This window comes from Bos grunniens, chromosome 1 (genome assembly GCF_055505025.1).
Source record: "Bos grunniens cultivar Pamir isolate PY7600 chromosome 1, Bosgru_T2T1.0, whole genome shotgun sequence".
NCBI classification, from domain to species: domain Eukaryota; kingdom Metazoa; phylum Chordata; class Mammalia; order Artiodactyla; family Bovidae; genus Bos; species Bos grunniens.
Genome location: NC_141165.1, coordinates 92,732,468 through 92,754,561, shown reverse-complemented (window position 1 = coordinate 92,754,561; position 22,094 = coordinate 92,732,468). Strand labels below are relative to the sequence as shown.

Below are 22,094 nucleotides of genomic sequence, written 5' to 3'. Positions count from 1 at the left end.
AGGCTAATAGAGTTTTGCCAAGAGAACGCACTGGTCATAGCAAACACCCTTTTCCAACAACACAGGAGAAGACTCTACACATGGACACCACCAGATGGTCAACACCAAAATCAGATTGATTATATTCTTTGCAGCCAAAGATGGAGAAGCTCTATACAGTCAGCAAAAACAAGACCAGGAGCTGACTGTGGCTCAGATCATGAACTCCTTATTGCCAAATTCAAACTTAAATTGAAGAAAGTAGGGAAAACCACTAGACTATTCAGGTATGACCTAAATCAAGTCCCTTATGATTATACAGTGGAAGTGAGAAATAGATTTAAGGGCCTAGATCTGATAGACAGAGTGCCTGATGAACTATGGACTGAGGTTCGTGACATTGTACAGGAGACAGGGATCAAGACCATCCCCATGGAAAAGAAATGCAAAAAAGCAAAATGGCTGTCTGGGGAGGCCTTACAAATAGCTGTGAAAAGAAGAGAAGAGAAAAGCAAAGGAGAAAAGGAAAGATATAAGCATCTGAATGCAGAGTTCCAAAGAATAGCAAGAAGAGATAAGAAAGCCTTCCTTAGCAATCAATGCAAAGAAATAGAGGAAAACAACAGAATGGGAAAGACTAGAGATCTCTTCAAGAAAATTAGATATACCAAGGGAACATTTCATGTGAAGATGGGCTTGATAAAGGACAGAAATGGTATGGACCTAACAGAAGCAGAAGATATTAAGAAGAGATGGCAAGAATACACAGAACTGTACAAAAAAGATCCTCACGACCCAGATAATCACGATGGTGTGATCACTGACCTAGAGCCAGACATCCTAGAATGGGAAGTCAAGTGGGCCTTAGAAAGCATCACTACAAACAAAGCTGGTGAGATGATGGAATTCCAGTTAAGCTCTTTCAAATCCTGAAAGATGATGCTGTGAAAGTGCTGCAGTCAATATGCCAGCAAATTTGGAAAACTCAGCAGTGGCCATAGGACTGTAAAAGGTCAGTTTTCATTCCAATTCCAAAGAAAGGCAATGCAAAAGAATGCTCAAACTACCACACAATTGCATTCATCTCACACACTAGTAAAGTAATGCTCAAAATTCTCCAAGCCAGGCTTAAGCAATACGTGAACCATGAACTTCCAGATGTTCCAGCTGGTTTTAGAAAAGGCAGAGAAACCAGAGATCAAATTGCCAACATCTGCTGGATCATCAAAAAAGCAAGAGAGTTCCAGAAAAGCATCTATTTCTGCTTTATTGACTATGCCAAAGCCTTTGACTGTGTGGATCACAATAAACTGTGGAAAATTCTGAAAGAGATGGGAATACCAGACCACCTGATCTGCCTCTTGAAAAACCTATATGCAGGTCAGGAAGCAACAGTTAGAACTGGACATGGAACAGACTGGTTCCAAATAGGAAAAGGAGCACACCAAGGCTGTATATTGTCACCCTGCTTATTTAACTTATATGCAGAGTACATCATGAGAAATGCTGGGCTGGAAGAAGCACAAGCTGGAATCAAGATTGCCGGGAGAAATATCAATAACCTGAGATATGCAGATGACACCACCCTATGGCATAAAGTGAAGAGGAACTAAAAAGCCTCTTGATGAAGGTGAAAGAGGAGAGTGAAAAAGTTGGCTTAAAGCTCAACATTCAGAAAACGAAGATCATGGCATCTGGTCCCATCACTTCATGGGAAATAGATGGGGAAACAATGAAAACAGTGTCAGACTTTATTTTTTTAAGGCTCCAAAATCACTGCAGATGGTGACTGCAGCCATGGTGAAATTAAAAGAGGCTTACTCCTTGGAAGGAAAGTTATGACCAACTTAGATAGCAGACATTACTTTGCCAACAAAGGTTTGTCTAGTCAAGGCTATGGTTTTTCCTGTGGTCATGTATGGATGTGAGAGTTGGACTGTGAAGAAAGCTGAACGCTGAAGAATTGATACTTTTGAACTGTGGTGTTGGAGAAGACTCTTGAGAGTCCCTTGGACTGCAAGGAGATCCAAGCAGTCCATTCTGAAGGAGATCAGCCCTGGGATTTCTTTGGAAGGAATGATGCTAAAGCTGAAACTCCAGTACTTTGGCCACCTCATGCGAAGAGTTGACTCATTGGAAAAGACTCTGATGCTGGGAGGGATTGGGGGCAGGAGGAGAAGGGGATGACAGAGGATGAGATGGCTGAAAGGCATAACCGACTCAATGGACATGAGTTTGAGTGAACTCCGGGAGTTGGTGATGGACAGGGAGGCCTGGCGTACTGCGATTCAGGGGGCCACAAAGAGTTGGACACAACTGAGCGACTGAACTGAACTGAATGAAAGAAATCAAAGATGAAATAAACAGATGGAGGGATATTCCATGTTCCTGGATAGGAAGAATCAATATTGTGAAAATGGCTGTACTACCAAATGCAATCTACAGATTCAGCGATCCCTATCAAATTACCAATGGCATTTTTCACAGAACTAGAACAAAAACTTTAATAATTCATATGGAAACACCAAAGACCCCAAATAGCCAAAGCAGGTTTGACAAAGAATGGAGCTGGAGGAATCAAGCTTCTTGATTTTAGGTTATACTACAAAGCTACAGTTATCAAGACAGTATGGTACTGGCACAAAAACAGAAATGTAGACCAATGGAACAGGATAGAAAGCCCAGAAATAAACCCATGCACTTTTGGGTACCTTATTTTTGACAAAGGAGGCAAGAATATATAATGGGGCAAAGACAGCCTCTTCAATAAATGGTTTTGGGAAAACTGGACAGGTACATGTAAAAAAATGAAATTAGAACACTTCCTAACACCATACACAAAGATAAACTCAAACTGGATTAAAGACCTAAATGTAAGACCAGAAACTAAAACTCTTAGAGGAAAACATAGGCAGGACACTCGATGATATAAACCAAAGCAAGATTCTCTATGACCCACTTCCTAGAGTAATGGAAATAAAAACAGAAATAAACAAGTGGGACTTGATTAAACTTAAAAGCTTTTGCACAGCAAAGGAAACTATAAGCAAGGTGAAAAGAAAACCCTCAGAAAGGGAGAAAATAATAGCAAGTGAAACAAATGACAAAGGATTAAGTTCCAAAATATACAAGCAGCTCATACAACTCAATACCAGAAAAACAAACAACACAATCAAAAAGTAGGAAAAAGACCTAAACAGACATTTCTTCAAGAAGACATACAGATGGCTAACAAACACATGAAAAGATGCTCAGCATCATTCATTATTCGGTTCAGTTCAGTTGCTCGTCGTGTCTGACTCCTTGTGACCCCATGAACTGAGGCATGCCAGGCCTCCCTGTCCATCACCAACTCCCGGAGCTTACTCAAACTCATGTCCATCAAGTCAGTGACGCCATCCAAACATCTCATCCTCCATCGTCCCCTTCTCCTGACCTCAATCTTTCCCAGCATCAAGGTCTTTTCAAATGAATCACCTGATCGCGTCAGGTGGCCAAAATATTGGAGTTTCAGCTTCAACATCAGTACTTCCAATGAAAACCCAGGACTGATGTTCTTTAGGATGGACTGGTTGGATCTCCTTGCAGTCCAAGGGACTCTCAAGAGTCTTCTCCAACACCACAGTTCAAAAGCATCAATTCTTCAGCGCTCAGCTTTCTTTATAACCCAACTCTCACATCCATACATGACCACTGGAAAAACCATAGCCTTGACTATACGGACCTTTGTTGGCAAAGTAATGTCCCTGCTTTTGAATGTGCTATCTAGGTTAGTCATAACTTTCCTTCCAAGGAGTAAGCCTCTTTTAATTTCACCATGGCTGCAATCACCATCTGCAGTGATTTTGGAGCCCCCCAAAATAAAGTCTGACACTGTTTCCCCATCTAATTCCCATGAATGATGGGACCAGATGCCATGATCTTCGTTTTCTGAATGTTGAGCTTTAAGCCAACTTTTTCACTCTCCTCTCACTTTCATCAAGAGGCTCTTTAGTTCTTCTTCACTTTCTTCCATAAGGGTAGTGTCATCTGCATATCTGAGGTTATTGATATTTCTCCCAGCAATCTTGATTCCAGCTTGTGCTTCTTCCAGCCCAGCATTTCTCATGATGTACTCTGCATATAAATTAAACAAGCAGGGTGACAATATACAGCCTTGATGTACTCCTTTTCCTATTTGGAACCAGTCCATTGTTCCATGTCCAATTCTAACTGTTGCTTCCTGACCTGCATACAAATTTCTCAGGAGGCAGTTCAGGTGGTCTGGTATTCCCATCTCTTTCAGAATTTTCCACAGTTTATTGTGATCCACACAGTCAAAGGCTTTGGCATAGTCAATAAAGCAGAAATAGATGCTTTTCTGGAACTCTCTTGCTTTTTTGATGATCCAGCAGATGTTTGTAATTTGATCTCTTCTCCCTCTGCCTTTTCTAAAACCAGCTTAAACATCTGGAAGTTCATGGTTCAATTTTGCTGAAGCCTGGCTTGGAGAATTTTGAGCATTACTTCACCAGCCTGTGAGATGAGTACAATTGTGCGGTAGTTTAAGCATTTTTTGGCATTGCCTTTCTTTGGGATTGGAATGAAAACTGACCTTTTCCAGTCCTGTGGCCACTGCTGAGTTTTCCAAATTTGCTGGCATATTGAGTGCTGTACTTTCACAGCATTATCTTTCAGGATTTGAAAGAGCTTAACTGGTATTCCATCACCTCCACTAGCTTTGTTTGTAGTGATGCTTTCTAAGGCCCACTTGACTTCACGTTCCAGGATGTCTGGCTCTAGGTCAGTGATCACACCATCGTGATTATCTGGGTCGTGAAGATCTTTTTTGTACAGTTCTTCTGTGTATTCTTGCCATCTCTTCTTAATATCTTCTGCTTCTGTTAGGTCCATACCATTTCTGTCCTTTATCGAGCCCATCTTTGCATGAAATATTCCCTTGGTATCTCTAATTTTCTTGAAGAGATCTCTACTCTTTCCCATTCTATTGTTTTCCTCTATTTCTTTGCATTGATCGCTGAAGAAGGCTTTCTTATCTCTTCTTGCTATTCTTTGGAACTCTGCATTCAGATGCTTATATCTTTCCTTTTCTCCTTTGCTTTTCGCTTCTCTTCTTTTCACAGCTATTTGTAAGGCCTCCCCAGACAGCCATTTTGCTTTTTTGCATTTCTTTTCCATGGGGATGGTCTTGATCCCTGTCTCCTGTACAATGTCATGAACCTCATTCCATAGTACATCAGGCACTCTATCTATCAGATCTAGTCCCTTAAATCTATTTCTCACTTTCACTGTATGATCATAAGGGATTTGATTTAGGTCATACCTGAATAATCTAGTGGTTTTCCCTACTTTCTTCAATTTAAGTCTGAATTTGGCAATAAGGAGTTCATGATCTGAGCCACAGTCAGCTCCTGGTCTTGTTTTTGCTGACTGTATAGAGCTTCTCCATCTTTGGCTGCAAAGAATATAATCAATCTGATTTCGGTGTTGACCATCTCGTGATGTCCATGTACAGAGTCTTCTCTTGTGTTGTTGGAAAAGGGTGTTTTTTATGACCAGTGCATTTTCTTGGCAAAACTCTATTAGTCTTTGCCCTGCTTCATTCTGTATTCCAAGGCCAAATTTGCCTGTGACTCCAAGTGTTTCTTAACTTCCTACTTTTGCATTCCAGTCCCCTATAATGAAAAGGACATCTTTTTTGGGTGTTAGTTCTAGAAGGTCTTGTAGGTCTTCATAGAACTGTTCAACTTCAGCTTCTTCAGCGTTACTGGTTAGGGCATAGACTTGGATTACTGTGATATTGAATGGTTTGCCTTGGAAACGAACAGAGATCATTCTGTCATTTTGAGATTGCATCCAAGTACTGCATTTTGGACTCTTGTTGACCATATGACCCAGCAAATACCACCCTTGAGCATATACCCTGAGGAAACCAAAATTGAAAGAGACACATGTATCCCATGGTTCATTGTAGCACTATTTACAATAGCTAGAACATGGAAGCAACCTAGATGTCCACCGACAGATGAATGGATAAAGAAGTTGTGGTATATATACACAGTAGAATATTACTCAGCCATAAAAAGGAACGCATTTGAGTCTGTTCTAATGGGGTGGATGAACCTAGAAACTATTATACAGAGTGAAGTGAGTCAGAAAGAGAAAGATAAATACCATATTCTCACACATATACACGGAATCTAGAAAATGGTACTGAAGGGCAAAAATGGAGAAACAGACATAGAGAATAGACTTACAACATGGGGAGAGGGTGAGATGTATGGAAAGAGTAACATGGAAACTTACATTACCATATGTAAAATAGATAGGCAATGGGAATTTGCTGTATGGCTCAGGAAACTCAAATAGGGCTCTGTACCAACCTAGAGGGGTGGGATGGGGAGGGAGATGGGAGGGAGTTTCAAAAGGGAGGGGATATATGTATACCTATGGCTGATTCATGTTGAGATTAGACAGAAAACAGCAAAATTCTATAAAGCAATTATCCTTCAATAAAAAATAAATTAACTTAAAAGAAGCTTTTAAGGTTATTTTAAATATACACAAAGTATAAAGGACTTCCCAGGTGGCACTAGAGGTAAAGAACCCATTTGCTAATGTAGAAGACATAAAAGACACAGGTTTGATCCCTGGGCTGGGAAGATCTCCTGGTGGAGAGCATGACAACCCACTCCAGTATTCTTGCCTGAGAATCCCATGGACAGAGAGCCTGGTGAGCTATGGTCCATAGGGTCACAAAGAGTTGGTCATGACTGAAGTGACTTAGCACACACGCAAAAAATAAAAGAAAACTAAGGAAACAAGCTACAGCTGTTGAGAGAAGGTCACTGTCATTAATATTGCCAGAAAGAGGCACCGTTGTGTTATCAGATTCCAGATTTTCACCTTTTCCCCTCAATTCCTTTATTCCTCTTAAACATTATAGTGGTTTATTTTAGTTTTTAGATAATTCTGTTAGAGGAAACACTAACTGAAACCGCCCACACTGGACAGGCAAGACAGTAGCCACTTGCACGAATTACCAGGAGATCCTGGTAAGGAACACGGAACTAACAAGCTACCACCAACTGGAAGAATTCAGGAAAGGTACATATGTCCTACCAACCTCCCAGAATCCTTCTCACTGGAATCCGTCTTGGCTGAGCAATACGCTCACCACCAGGAAGGACTCTGAGTCAGAATGATTGACTGAAGACAATCTGGAAATTAATCCTATCACCATAAAACCTGAGGCTCTGAGCCACATGGCAGAGCAGTTCTCCTGGATTCCCTTACCCTGCTGCTCTCCACCCAGGTGCCCCTTCGCAATAATCTCTTGCTTTGTCAGTACTGTGTCTCCTCCAACAATTCATTTCTGAGTGTTAGACAAGAGCCCTCTTTTGGGCCCTGGAACGGGTCCCCCTTCCTGCAACAATTCCATATATATTTAATATTCTATTATTTCATTATTGTCAAAATATAATTTATCTCTATTATGACATCTACTACCACTGTGTAAGTTTTAAAAATTGAAATTTAAGAGGTTCTACTCATTTGAGTATTAATTAATTTAGTAATAAATTAAAAGTAGGTTTTAATGATGTTGATTATGAGGACTACTCCATTTCTTCTATGGGATTCTTGCCCACAGTAGTAGATGCAATGGTTATCTGAATTAAACCCATTCCCGTCCATTTTATTTCACTGATTCCTAAGATGTAGATATTTATTCTTACCATCTCCTGCTTGACCATGTATAATTTTCCTTGATTCATGGATCTGATATTCCAGGTTCCTATGCAGTACTGTTCTTTGCAGCATCAGATTTTACTTTCATCACCATAAAAGGTTTTGCATTCATTGTCAGCAAATCTGGAAGACACAGCAGTGGCCACAGGACTGGAAAAGGTCAATTTTCATCCCAATCCCCAAATAATGTGCTAGCCATCCAACAACTGCACTCATCTTCCATGCTAGTAAGGTCATGCTTAAAATCTTGCATACTAGGCTTCAGCATTATGTGAACCAAGACCAGATGTCCAAGCTGGGTTTAGAAATGGAAGAGGAACTAGAGATTAAACTGCCAACATTTGCTGGGTTATAGAGGAAAGCAAGGGAATTTCAGAAAAACATCTACCTCTGCTTCATTGACTACAAAAAGCTTCTGATTGTGTGGATCATGATAAACTGTGGAAAGCTCTTAGAGAGATGGGAATATCAGACCATCTGACCTGTCTCCTGAGAAACCTGTATGCAGGTCAAGAAGCAACAGTTAGAACCCTGTATGGAACAACTGATTGGTTCAAGATAGAGAAAGGAGTACTACAGGGCTGTTGGCTGTCACCTGTTTGTTTAATCTATACACTGAGCACATCATGAGAAATGCCAGGTTGGATGAGTTACAAGCTGGAATCAAGAGGCAGGAGAAACATCAACAGCCTCAGATATGTGGATGATACCACTCTAATGGCAGAAGAGGAACTAAAGAGCCTCTTGATGAGGGTGAAGGAAAAGAGTGAAAGAGATGGCTTAAGAATAATTATTTAAAAAAAACTAAGATCATGGCATCTGGTCCCATTACTGCACAGCAAATAGGAGGGGAAAAGGTGGAAGTAGTGACAGATTTCCTCTTCTTGGGCTCCAAAATCACTGCGGATGGTGACTTCAGCCATGAAATCAGAAGACGATTTCTTCTTGGCAGGAAGGCGATGACGAACCTAGACAATGTGTTGAAAAGCAGAGACATTACTCTGCCAACAAAGATCCATATAGTCAAGGCAATAGTTTTCCCAGTGATCATACATGGTAGTGAGAGCTGGAGCATAAAGAAGGCAGAACACCAAAGCACTGATGCCTTCAAACTGTGGCGTTGGAGAAGACTCCTGAAAGTCCCTTGGACAGGAAGATCAAACCAGTCAATCTTGAGGAAGATCAACCCTGACTATTCAGTGAAAGGACTTATGCTGAAGCTGAAACTTCAGTGTTTTGGTTATCTGATGCAAAAAGATGACGCACTGGAAAAGTCCCTGATGCTGGGGAAAATTGAGGGCAGAAGGAGAAGAGGAAGTCAGAGGATGAGATGGCTGAATGGCATCACAGATACAATGAACATGAACTTGGGCAAACTCTGGGAGATGGTGAAGGACAGGGAGGCCTGATGCACTGCATTCCATGGGGTTGCAAGAGTCGGACATGACTGGGCAACTGAACAACTCATTTGAGCATTAATTCATTTAATAATAAATAAGAAGCATGAGTTTCATTTAATGATGAATATTATTATTAATATCATTATTATTTCATTAATAATGATTTAATCATGAGCTGCAAAGAAGAGTCTTTCAAGATGGTTATGAGCTGATTTTTTTTTTCTCCTTTTCATTCAAAACAGAGCTCAGTGTCAGGAAAGACTATCTTTAAAAGAATTACTGAACCAAACAGAGCACCCACCAAATGAATGTGGTACAGGTCAGGGGTTCTGCCCTCAGGGGGATCAGGCACAGGTATCATATTCTGCAGTATAATTCATAAATGAGTTCCAAGACTCTGAGAAGATAGATACTGGGGCTCCAACTGATACTGTGAGCAGGACCTGTGGGGCTCACGGGCACAAAAGCCTTTCTGTGTCCTCCACTTACTGATTACAGGAAATAGGCTTCATTCTTTCACATTCGTGCATTGGAGAAGGAACTGGCAACCCACTCCAGTGTTCTTGCCTGGAGAATCCCAGGGACAGAGGAGCCTTGTTGGCTGCTGTCTATGGGGTCGCACAGAGTCGGACATGACTGAAGCGACTTAGCAGCAGCAGCAGCCTCCATGACCTTCCCTGAGTTCCAAGGGCAAGTTCAAACATGCTAGGTAGGGAAGGGAGGGAATACAGAGACAGAGGAGGAACAGTCAAGAAATAGTAGTGCAATCTCAGGACAAGATTCTGGTTCCCCCTCAAGAGATATACATAACAATATCTATCAGCTGTTTTGCGGATACAGAAACTTCACCAGGTGGGAGAAGCTAATGGCATGCTGCCCACAAATACATAGACCCCAGAAGACACAGAAGCCTGATTGGTGCTGACTCTCATTACCTCCCACCAACCAATCAGAAGAATAGCTGCAAGCTGATCACATCCTCTTTGAACCATTGTAATAAAACTCTTCACTACCCCCTCCATATAGAGACACATGGCATTTGAGGGGCCCACTGTGGCCCCCTTTGCCTGGCAGAGTAATAAAGCTATTCTTTTCTACTTCACCCCAAACTCTGTCTGCAAGATTTAAATTGGTGTTGGGGTACAGAAGCCAGATTCAGCTTCACAAGTATGATTGATGATGGTGCCTTGGAGCAATTATAGGGTCTGAAACAGCTGAAGCTCAAGTTTAGTGACTCCCCTAAGTCATTTCTAGGAAGGGAATATTCTTGGCACTGCTTCCACTTATGAAAAATGGAACCACGTTAAAAGAGAAGGTTCCTATTCTTAGTCTTCCTGGGTCCTTCTCTACTATCTCCACCCAAGGACAAAAAGGGAGAGGGTCCCCCCAGGACTGCCCCATGAGGACAAGAGCTGCACCTCCATATTCCCTGCCCTGGCTGCCCCCTTTTCCAGGGGCCTCCTTGAGCACACCCGAGGGGAATCCTAAGAGATTTTGAGAAGGATACCTGTCTGGTTGATAAACATCTATTTCCCTCAGGCTCAACCTGAATTTATACCATTAATGAAAGTTTTTACTTGGGGGATTTTACTGAGGATTATAGCCTCCTGAAAGACATCTTCTCAAATAGCACTGGGAAGCTACTCTGATGAGGTAAAGGATGAGCCGGGATATAATGGAGTTCGAGGTTGGAAAACAAACACATGGTCAAACATCAAAAGATTACTGTGAATCACAAAGTACAGACATCTTATGTTAATGATGTTAGTGCTTTTCTGTGTACAGGAAGATGCAAGAGTCTGGACTTACTGAAATTATTCCTTAGATACGCATCGTAAGTATCGAGGGCCAGTGTCCGAAGCACAGGATGCTCCCTATTTTCTCCTCCCTGAACTCCCCTCAGGAGCACTGTTGCAGTGGCTAATGGCTTGATCCTTGTAGACCTGGGAGGGCGGCCAACATTCCCTGTCCACACATGACTCCTTTAGTTGACTCTCTCTGTTCTTTTTTTAAATACAAATACTCCACCTTAAATTGGTCACCCTATATCTGGAAGAGGATGACTTACCTGCTGCTCTTGAAAGCATTGATCGCTATGAAAAGTGTAAAATACTGCCAAGGATTCACAATGTAAGACATTGTAAACAGGGAGAGAAAAGGTGAGACTGATCTAATTCAGAAAGAAATGTACTTTGTGAGCCACAAATAAGGTGAAATGACTATGCTTTATGATCTCTTCTTTGCTTTCCTACAAACAGGAAACTACAAAGAGGCCAAGAAGATTACTGAGGTGGTGCAGTGGTAAAGAATCTGCCCGCCAGTGCATGGACTCAAGAGACACAGGTTTAATCCAGGGTTGGGAAGATCCCCTGGAGAAGGAAACGGCAACCCCCTCCAATATTCTTGCCTGGAGAATCCCACGGACAGGGGATCATATGTCCATGGGGTCACAAAGAGTCAGGCACAACCGATGGAGCATAAGCACAATTCCTCAGAGGGAGGTAAAACATGAAGTGGATTCACACTAAGGGAACTCCCTATGCTTATCAGCTCTACTTTTCTCTTGCCAGTGGCTTAAGGGTTTCACTCTTCTTCAGATTAGCTCAGTTTAGTTCAGTTGCTCAGTCGTGTCCGACTCTTTGTGACCCCTTGAACCGCCAGGCCTCCCTGTCAATCACCAACTCCTGGAGTTCACCCAAACCCATGTCCATTGAGTCGGTGTTCTGGCTGCTGCAAAAGAGTAGAACGGAGGCCGAGGACTCGCATTTCTCCTACTTCTCAGCTGTTTTTGAGGCTGACTATCTGGGAGCATCAGTGTGCTCTTCTTAATAACTAGAGTGTACTCTCTGGGTGTTTCTTAGTTTAGAGCTGTGCCTAAAGTTAAAATTGCCCTTACAGACTCCAGAAGCCAGGCGGTCCTGCCACCTTTCTTCCGTCTTTTGATCACACAAGAGATCCAGAGGAGAAGGAATCCAGAAGATCCCTGCGGAAACCTGAGAGCAGTTTCTCTACTTTTATGACCACTGAGTGGCTCTCAGTTTCTGCTCCTCCTGTAAATAATCTGCTATTTTTATGAGAGAGATAAGGCCAGGACCGTGTGAGCCAGGAAGGATTGAGAGAGGAAAGCCATGTTTTTTACCCGTGACTCAAGCTTCTGGCAAGCTGCCTTACCTAAGCTGTGTGCATGCCAAGTCGCTTCAGTCGTGTCCGACTCTGTGACTATGGATTGTCGCCCACCAGGCTCCTCTGTCCATGGGATTTTCCAGGCATGAATCCTGGAGTGGGTTGCCATGCCTTCCTCCAGGGATCTTCCCGACCCAGGGATTGAACCCATTTCTCCCATCTTCCTGCGTTGCAGGCAGATTCTTTACTGCTGAGCCACCAGGAAGCCTCTACCTAAGCTGAGATTTTTTTTCCTGACCCTGGAAATGCCTGTCTTTACAAAAAGGCCTAGTTTTTTTTCTTCTAAGACTTGGGTATTTTTAGAGAATCTTTAGTTTCACAGCAAAATTCAGAGGAAGGTACAGAGATTTCCCATATACTCTCTGTTCTCAACATTCACAGCCCCCACCCCCCATTATCAATAACCCTCACCAAAATGGGACATTTGTTACAATCAATGAACTTACATTGACATATCATAATTATCCGAAATCCAGAGTTTACTATAGAGCTCACTCTTGGTGTTGTACATTCTTTGGGTTTGGACAAATGTATAATGACATGTATCTAACATTACAGTATCTTATAAGAATATTTTCCCTACCCTTAAAGATCTTCTGTGCTCCCAGAAAGACCTACTTAGAATCTCACAAATTAAGTTTCCTGGGATGAGTTCTTAACCATCTTCAGCTTTCCAACCCCTATAGCTGTGTTCAGGATCTTTAGGTTATAGCTTCTCAGGGCACTGGAGGCACCACCAGGCCAGCCCGTACTCCCCAGGGCACACCAGAGAGGCTGCATCCCCTGGGACCCAAATCCAGTATTTCACTAGGTCCTTCCTACCCAAGTCCACCTCCCAACCATGTAATTCCACATTTCCCAGTCTTAACAGAATCCCCTATGGACAATCAGGACTTGACAGAAAGAAAAGAGCCCCCTGCTCGGGGGTACTGGTCACCACCCCTGCTGCAGACCTTTCACAGTGGGCTGTGCGAGCTGCTCTATTTTCTGCACTTGGCTGGGAAGAGCAAAGCAAGCAAGCACTTGAGAAATGCTGACCCCTAGGAAACCCTGGACTCAAATCCTCCTTATCCCTTGGGAGGGGCAAAATGAGTGGAAGAGAAGAAACCAACTTAACTAAAGACCAAACAAAAACTGTACTTAGATATTCTTGCTTTTCTCATCAGGAGGGCTGGATTAAGACATGAGTTCAAAATAAAAACAATTTAAATCAGGAAATAGTGTAAGGAAGCCCCAATCTTCACACAGTTCTCTCCCCCACCTGTCTAACCAGCAGTTCTGCTCCCCTTTCTCTCCGCTTCCCCCGTTCCTTTCTCTTCGTGGCCAGCACCCTGCTTACTGTTGTCTGAAGCATGTATCTAGCTCACTCCCCACATCTCCATAAAGCATCCTTAAAAACAAAGCAAGTGAAAGAAACATATCCTGTGACACTCAGCACTTTGGGCTCTCATCTCCTCTTTTCCCTTGAGAGCTAGAACAGCCATCAGCAGCTGGTGCTGGGAACCTGAGGCTCAGGCTGAGGAGTAAGGGGCTGCTGGGAAGGCCTGGTGGAAGGAAGAACCCTGAGAACCTCTCCCAATGGTCCATGCTGCCTGCTCCTGGTCAGCTGGCTGTCCTTAGGCCAGAGCCACAGGTTACACTCCTGTGAGCTGTGCTCAGACCCCTCATTTCACCATCTTTCCCTCTCCCTTATGCTTGCCTCTCTCTTACACAAACATGAAGTATCAAGTCAAGTAACACTGTCAGGCAAAGTAGCTTCAGACAAAGGAAGAAGTGTTTGAGACCTAAGTTCAAATTAGCTTTACCTCAGGGTCTAAAATGCAGAGCCCTTCAGATACACGAAATTTGCTCAGAACTGATTAGACAAAGCAGAAGCTAGCAACATTCCTCCCCTTCTCCTGTTTTACAGTGAAGACATCTGAGGAAAAGCGGGGGGCACATAATGGAGAGTAAATACGGTAATCTGGTCATTTGCAAGTTCAAGCTCTGGACTTGGGACTTAGGAGTGCCAGATGGAGGCCATTACAGCCTACCTCTGGCCTGGACTGAAATGTGGTTGAGAGACAAGATTGGCTCAGATCCTGGGAAATAATAACCTGTGACTATAGTACAGGGAAGAGGAAGCGCTGTCCTGACTGCAGCAGGAGCTGTAGCCGTAGCCTCTTACCCGAGTGTTCACTCCTGAGGAAAGCAAAAGATCAAGCTAATGCTCCAGTCTTTAACAAGGCAACCACTTCAGGATATTGATGTTCTGATTGATCCTTTATTCCTGATTGTTCAAAGTGGACCTCAAAGGGGAAGAAAGTAGACCTCAAAGGAGAAGTTGGAGCAGAGAAGTCACTACCTAACAGGTATGGTTTTTCCTCTCTCTTTTGCTGGTGGCGAATCACCCCCAGTTCCATGTGAAAGATGCGTGGGAACACAAATGTATCTCGTTTGAGGTCAGCAGTCACAACGGGGTGTGTATGTATTGGCCTTGCTGTTCTCCACATTTCCAGAATGAAAAAAAGCCATGAAGGCAATCACTTAATATTGTCTCATTAATGATGCTTCCTTATCCCTCACTTGCCGCCTAGAGAAATAATCACAGTGGAAGCCTCTCATGCACCACCATGAGTCATACATACAATCAGCCCCTTCTCTGTTATACAGTTGGAGTCTCCTGACCCAGAAAATACGAATGTTGGGGACTGTGAGCGCTGGAGCTACAGGAGCCGGGAGAGCCCCAGCCCTGGTTCCTCGCAGCCTGCTGAGTTAGCGCTGGCAGACCTTGGAACCAAGGCTGAGACAAAGCAGCATGACCGTCACAGGGCCTCACACCCTCAGAGAGGGTCCCTCGAAGGCCAGCCCCACCCTGAGTAGCCCTGGGGCAAAGCTGGCTTTGGACCAGTGAGTTTGCTGTCTCTCGTGCCAGGAAAGGCACCTTGCCCCACAGAACGGAGCCTCTCCTCTATGTGCTCAATGCCATCAAGCCCTCTTAACCCCACCTCACAGTCCAGCCTGGCTGAGCCTATGGCCAGAGACTCTGCTTTAAGGCAACTCCACATCTGGGGAGGTTCAGGAGTCACCTCTGAGGCCACCAAATCTTGACTCTGTTGGCAAGCACTATCCTCCGCATTGCCATCCCATGGATAGTTGTGCAACTCTGATGCTGGGAAGGGTGACGGTCACCACCAAGATGGTCATGGTCAATGGATTATCTCCACTGGGATGGGTGTTTGGTCTCTAATGATATGGCCAAAGCCTAAAATATTCAAAGCAAGGCCCCAGAGGCTACTGCTTATTTAATTAGTTGGTTAATAAGAAAGATTATTTTTATAAAAATATTCAAATGCATTTTAAAATATTTAAATGAATTTAAATATTTAAAATACATTTTAGTTACATAATAAACTTAGTCCAAACAAAGAATTGGCAGACTGTGGCTCACAGGTGAAATGTGAGCCAGGTTTTCATAAATAAAGTTTAATGAGAACACAGCCGTGCTCATTCATTATGTGGCATTAGCTATAGCTGATTTTGCCCTATAACAGCGGAACTGAGTAGTTACAAAACAGCTGATGTAGCCACCAAAGCCTGGAATATTAACTGCCTGGCCTTTTACAGAAAAAGTTTGCCAATTCCTAGTCTCAAAGTATTAACTTGTCTCTCAATTATTATGGAATAAACCTAATAGACAACCACAAAACTGCCTAAGCTATGGTTAGTAATAGCTTGTAAAAATTACAAATGCAATAAGTGATACACACTTCTTGTGAAATGAAAAAGTCTTATAGATGACTTTTTATAGCTAAATTCTCTGTTAGCCATCCTGCTGGTGCAGATCCCCTGTTCCTCCAAAAGTAACTGATCAGTTTCGTGTGCTTACTGCTGGATGGTCTCCTTTGCATTCACACATACATATATGTCCTAACATGCTATATGCATTGTCTTACTATTCGCCTTGATATTCCACGCAAATTTTCCCTTCCCATATTCCATGTGGAGACTTTCTGCATCTACGGAAATTTTAACTGCTACACACTATTGCAGAATACAATTCTTTCATTCAGCCATTTCCTTTTTGATAAATATTGTAGCTTAGCTCTTTCCAAGTTTTCACTCTTACCAACAACACTACAGTGACTTTTCCTGTTTCCATCTTCTCATGCCCACCTTCAGGTGTTTCCCTAGAGGAGCTACTGAGAAGCTGAATTCCTCCATCATAGAATACATGCACTTAAATTTTTACGACTGTCAGATGGCCTGACACAGTGCCTGTACCATTTTATATTCCCTCCAGCTGAGAACAACAGCTACTACTCCTCCACACCCTGATGCTTGCTACTTATTAAGCATTTGATTACTTTTCCAATTGGATGTATGAGAACAGTAGCCCATTTAAAAAATATTTAAATTTCCCTGATTACTAATATATTAGTTTGCCAGACTGGCAAGTACCACAGACTAGATGGCTTACACTAAAGAAATTTATTTTCTCACATAAAGGGCAGAAAGTGCAAGATTAAGGTGTCAGCAGGTTTGGTTTCTCCTGAACCTTCTTTCCTTGGCTCACTGATGGCGCCTTCCTCTGTGAGTCCATCCCCGGTGTCTCTCTGTGTCCACGTTCCTCTTCTTACAAGGAGACTCATCATATTGTGTTAGGGCTCACCCTAACAACCAGACTTGAGCTTAATCCACTGTCTAAAGATTCTGTGATTCATGGGGTCGCAAAGAGTTGGACACGACTGAGCGACTGAACTGAACTGAACGGAAAGATTCTGTCTCCAAATACAGTCTGAGGTCCTCAGAGACACAACCTATAACAACCAGCGAGGCTGGGCATTTTCTAAAAAAATAATTCTTCACCATTCTATTTCCCTCTTAATTGTCTGTTCTTTAGCTCATTTTATACTGGTCTATCTTTTCCCACTCATTTGTAGGAGTCTAATATTTATTCTTGATGACAACCCTTTGATATATACACAGTACTCTAAAACTGTCACTTGTGTTTTTAACTTTGCATCAGGTTTTTAGTCAACAGAAGTATTTACTAATATAGTTTTTGCTATTATTATTTTGATGTAGGTCTTTTTATTGATTTTCTCCTTTATGGACTATGCTCTTTACTTCTTATATAAGAAAGCCTTTTCAACAGCCAAGATTATATCAATATTTGGCCACATTTTTATCATTTAAAAAGTAGGTTTTCAGTCTACCTGGAACTTATTTCTATTAATTATTTCAATTGCATTTATTGAAAAGTCTGTCTTTATTCATTTGAAATGTAAACCTCTGTCACATACTAAGTTCTTTATTTTACATGTCTATCCTTGGATTCTATATTATTTTGTATTTATTTCCCATTCTTGAGCCAATTGTTTCTAATTGATTTTTTCCCACTAAAATCTGTTTTGTTTAGCTATTTCGTGATATTTCATCTTGTCACCTCACTGAATTCTCTTAATTGTTGTAAAAGTTGATCTGCTGATTCCTTTGGAATTTCTTGGTAGACTTATTAAACATATGTAACAAGAGTTTTGTTCTTTCTAATTTTTACACAGTGTTTTTTTTTTTTTCCTGGTCTTGCCTTCATGGCCTTCTGGCACAGTGCTAAATTAGAGCCACGACAGAGGACAGTCACAGGACTGATGTGTACAGTTGTATATGTTGTACACTGCACAATTCTAGGAATACCATTCACACTTAGGTGTCTTAATTATTTTTGTCATGTTCCTGATTTTAATTCATTCTTATTTCATACTGTGAACTCATATGTCTTGGAGACGTCTCTGAAGGATTCTTTGGGGCTGGGGTTGTGCCCTGGTCACAACCTGGGAATAACACAGGAGTGTGTGTGGGACTCTTTCTTGCACACTGGGGCCTTTTGATCTGAAGAGGGTTGGGAAGAATTGTCTGCCACCTGATACCCGCTCATGTACCTGCCATACCTCCTGAGCGTCTGTGAAACATCAAAATAACAAACTGAATACCCAACTGATAGTTAAGATGAGGAGACACAGCTAAACCTTTCATGTAATATATGAAACAATTCTCCCAGGTCTCTATGCATTCCAAACAAAGAGCCAAACTATAAAACTACAGGCAATAAGAGCACTTCACATGCATGTTTAAGAGACAGGCAGTTAAATCAGAGGTCAGTGTACCTTGTTAAATATTGGAAGAGGGTAGAGGTGTACTTTTGACTTGGGCTGATCCAAGTCAAGGAATCAACCTTCTGACCTCTTTGATAACTGTGTCCCAGGAAGCACAAAGGCCAAATTTCATTTATGGCCAAAGATAGCAGCCAGCCTCTCGTACTTAAATTCATACAAGGTGATTTTTTTCTGTTTCCTCTGGGTGTCTGTCCCCTGCCAGGGCCAAGGAGGGGGAGACTTTTGTTCAGAGTATTTGATTAATTTGAAAAAAATTTGTAAATATATGATCTCATTTTATCCGCATGAGTTTTGTGACAAAAATTTAACTTTCCATATTGTATCTATTTGCACTATAGAAATAATCAGAAAACAGAGGAAAGAAGAGGCCTATAGCTTACTACCTTTGTGACCTTGGACACCCTTCAAAGCCCCAATTTCCTCGTTTGTTAAAAACATAATACAACCTGCCCTGCCCTGCTCAACTGGGGATAAGCCCTGCTCTGCCCACCTCAGCATCTCCACGTGAGATGATTTTGAAATCGTTTGGTAAACAAAAAAACCTGTGTAATGTGAGTTGGTAAGTTTACCAAACATTTCCCTTCATTGAACAAATCAAGGTTTTTTAAGTTTCACTGTTGACTTCTTAGAAATTCAATTCTTATGTAATTTCCTTTAACCTGCTTTTTCTCCCTCTTTACCCTCTGGGCACACACACGCACACACACACACGTGTGTGTGTGTGTGTGCACGCGCAGATATATACATATTATAAAATATACATGTTACATATACAGAAATAAGACATATATACACAAAATACAGATATATACATATTATAAAATATACATGTTACATATACAGAAATAAGACGTATATACACAAAAAATAATCCTGCTGTTTCTGAGACTTTATATACCTAAGGACATGATTTTTCTACCATTTTCCCTTTCATTTAGACTACGGCTTCAACTCCAAAATGCTCACTCTTTCTTTCCCATAATCTCAGTAACCAGGTTTCAAAGCTTTTCAGTTCGACTCATTTCAAGATTAAATGTATATGTAACTCCTCCCCACATCCTTTTCCTGGGAAGGGTCTGTCTTACCCCAAAATGTATATTGACTTTAAACAATTCATGACGCCAGTCATTTTGCATGTATTTGCCCATCTCCTCTATTTCCCAGAAGGCCAAAGATGTTTTCATTATCTTACCCTCTGCCCACTACTCCATCATGTTCTCCATCACATCCTTTTTGTGTCCTGCTGATTTCCTGTCTGGCTGCTTGACTCCGTAGGTCTTTGCTGCTCAGTGTGGGTGCAAACCAGCAGCCCCAGAGAGCAGTCAGAAAGGCAGGACGGGCTCAGGCCCACCCTGATCCGGGGATTGGAATTTGCATTTTAACAAGCTCCTCAGGTGATCTGTATTCCTGGAAAGCTGGAGAACCCGCATCCTAGATGAGAAGCAGGTGCAGGGCTAGCTTAAGCAGTGGGGCTTCTGAGGCAGCCCTGGAGAGAAGGGGCACAACAACTTTAATGCCTCCCGGAGGCTAAAACATGGTTTAAAAACTAAGGCCATCCAGGGTCAAATGCAGCTTAACTGACCTGGGTACCTTTTTATCCCTCACTGTAAAGCTTTTAACCACGGTTGGTATTTTGCTTTTGGCTGCTTCTCTGCTTCATAGCTGTGGCCTCCTCACAGCCCTTCCTGGCTGTCCACCTTCTCTGTGTGCCTGAGATCTGTGGGCACCTGTGCTGGTCCAATAACATGGCTTTTCTCTCTCTTCTTTGAAATAGAGTATAATCACTTTTAAAAACATATATTTATTTGGCTGTGTCAGGTCTTATTTGCAGCCTGTGGGATCTTTAGTTGCAGGAAGCAAACTCTCAGTTGCAGCACATGGGATCTAGTTCCCTGACCAGGGATCAAACCAGGGCCCCTGCATTGGGAGAGTGAAGTCTTAGCCACTGACCAGAGGAGATGCTTGGCTTCTCTTTTCACATTCTCTAAATATTTGATCAACAGCTGTTTAGTGACAGGTGATTTTTTAAAACTGTGTACAATATACTTAGTATTCACCTACCATCTTAACATTCAAGTCTGTGGTTTGGTAATGTTCAGTTCAGTTCAGTTCAGTTGGTCAGTAGTGTCCAACTCTTTGCGACCCCATGAATTGCAGCATGCCAGGCCTCCCTGTCCATCACCGACTCCCAGAGTTCACCCAAACTCATGTGCATCGAGTCAGTGATGCCATCCAGTCATCTCATCCTCTGTCGTCCCCTTCTCCTCCTGCCTCCAATCCCTCCCAGCATCAGGGTCTTTTCCAATGAGTCAACTCTTCGCATGAGGTGGCCAAAGTACTGGAGTTTCAGCTTTAGCATCATTTCCTCCAAAGAACACCCAGGGCTGATCTCCTTCAGAATGGACTGGCTGGATCTCTTTGCAGTCCAAGTGACTCTCAAGAGTCTTCTCCAACACCACAGTTCAAAAGCATCAATTCTTTGGTGCTCAGCTTTCTTCACAGTCCAACTCTCACATCCATACATGACGACAGGAAAAACCATAGCCTTGACTAGATGGACCTTTGTTGGCAAAGTAATGTCTCTGCTTTTGAATATGCTATCTAGGTTGGTCAAAACTTTCCTTCCAAGGAGTAAGCCTCTTTTAATTTCATGGCTGCAGTCACCATCTGCAGTGATTCTGGAGCCCCCCAAAATAAAGTCTGACACTGTTTCCCCATCTATTTCCCATGAAGTGATGGGACCAGATGCCATGATCTTAGTTTTCTGAGTGTTGAGTTTTAAGCCAACATTTTCACTCTCCTCTCACTTTCATCAAGAGGCTTTTTAGTTCCTCTTCACTTTCTGCCATAACGGTGGTGTTATCTGCATATCTGAGGTTATTGATATTTCTCCCAGCAATCTTGATTCCAGCTTGTGCTTCTTCCAGCCCAGCGTTTCTCATGATGTTAGGTGTATTTATATTATGCAATCATTCTCCAGAATGTTTTCATCCTATAAAACTGAAATTCTATACTCACTAAACAACAACTTGCCTTTCCCTTCTTCCCACAGCCCCTGGCAACCACCATCCTACTTACTTTAACTTTATTGAAAAAATAATTGCAATATAATTGTGTGAGTTTAAAGTGTACAACGTGACGATTTGATGTACATTTACACTGTAGAGTGATTATCAAGATCAAGATAATTAACACATCTGACCCCTCACAAAGTGAACAAAGTTAACTCCTGTGTGTGTGGTAAGAATGCTTAAGACATGCTCTCAGCCACTTTCAAATAATACAGTATTACTAACTGCAGGCACCATGCTGCACGCTGCCACCATTCCACTCCTGTTTCTATGAGTTTGATTACCCTAGGTACATCATATAAGTCAAATCATACAATATTTGTCCTTTTGACTGGCTTATTTCACTTAGCATAATGTTCTTAAGTTTCATTCATGCTGTAATATGTGTCAGAATTACCTTCCTTTTCAAGACTGAAAATATTTCATTATGTATATATCATATTTTATTTATCCATTTATCTGTTGATGGATATTTTGGTTGCTTCTGCCTGTTGACTGTTGTGAATAATGCTCTTGTGAACAAGGGTGTGCAAATATCTCAAGACCCTGCTTTCTTT

General features: G+C 42.1%; 1 protein-coding gene and 1 long non-coding RNA gene across 2 annotated transcripts in view; one reads left to right on the top strand and one right to left on the bottom strand.

Annotated features, from left to right (window-relative positions):
- Nucleotides 1-19,796, bottom strand: part of LOC147379927 (uncharacterized) — a 66,905-nt gene extending 47,109 nt beyond the window's left edge. Inside the window, exon 1 of the long non-coding RNA XR_015164950.1 lies at nt 19,659-19,796. This is a non-coding gene — a long non-coding RNA (uncharacterized LOC147379927). The remainder of the gene's footprint in view (nt 1-19,658) is intronic.
- Nucleotides 14,445-22,094, top strand: part of NR1I2 (nuclear receptor subfamily 1 group I member 2) — a 34,261-nt gene continuing 26,611 nt past the window's right edge. The window contains exon 1 of the mRNA XM_086404360.1: nt 14,445-14,662. The gene's annotated coding sequence lies outside the window, so the exon portion shown is untranslated. The remainder of the gene's footprint in view (nt 14,663-22,094) is intronic.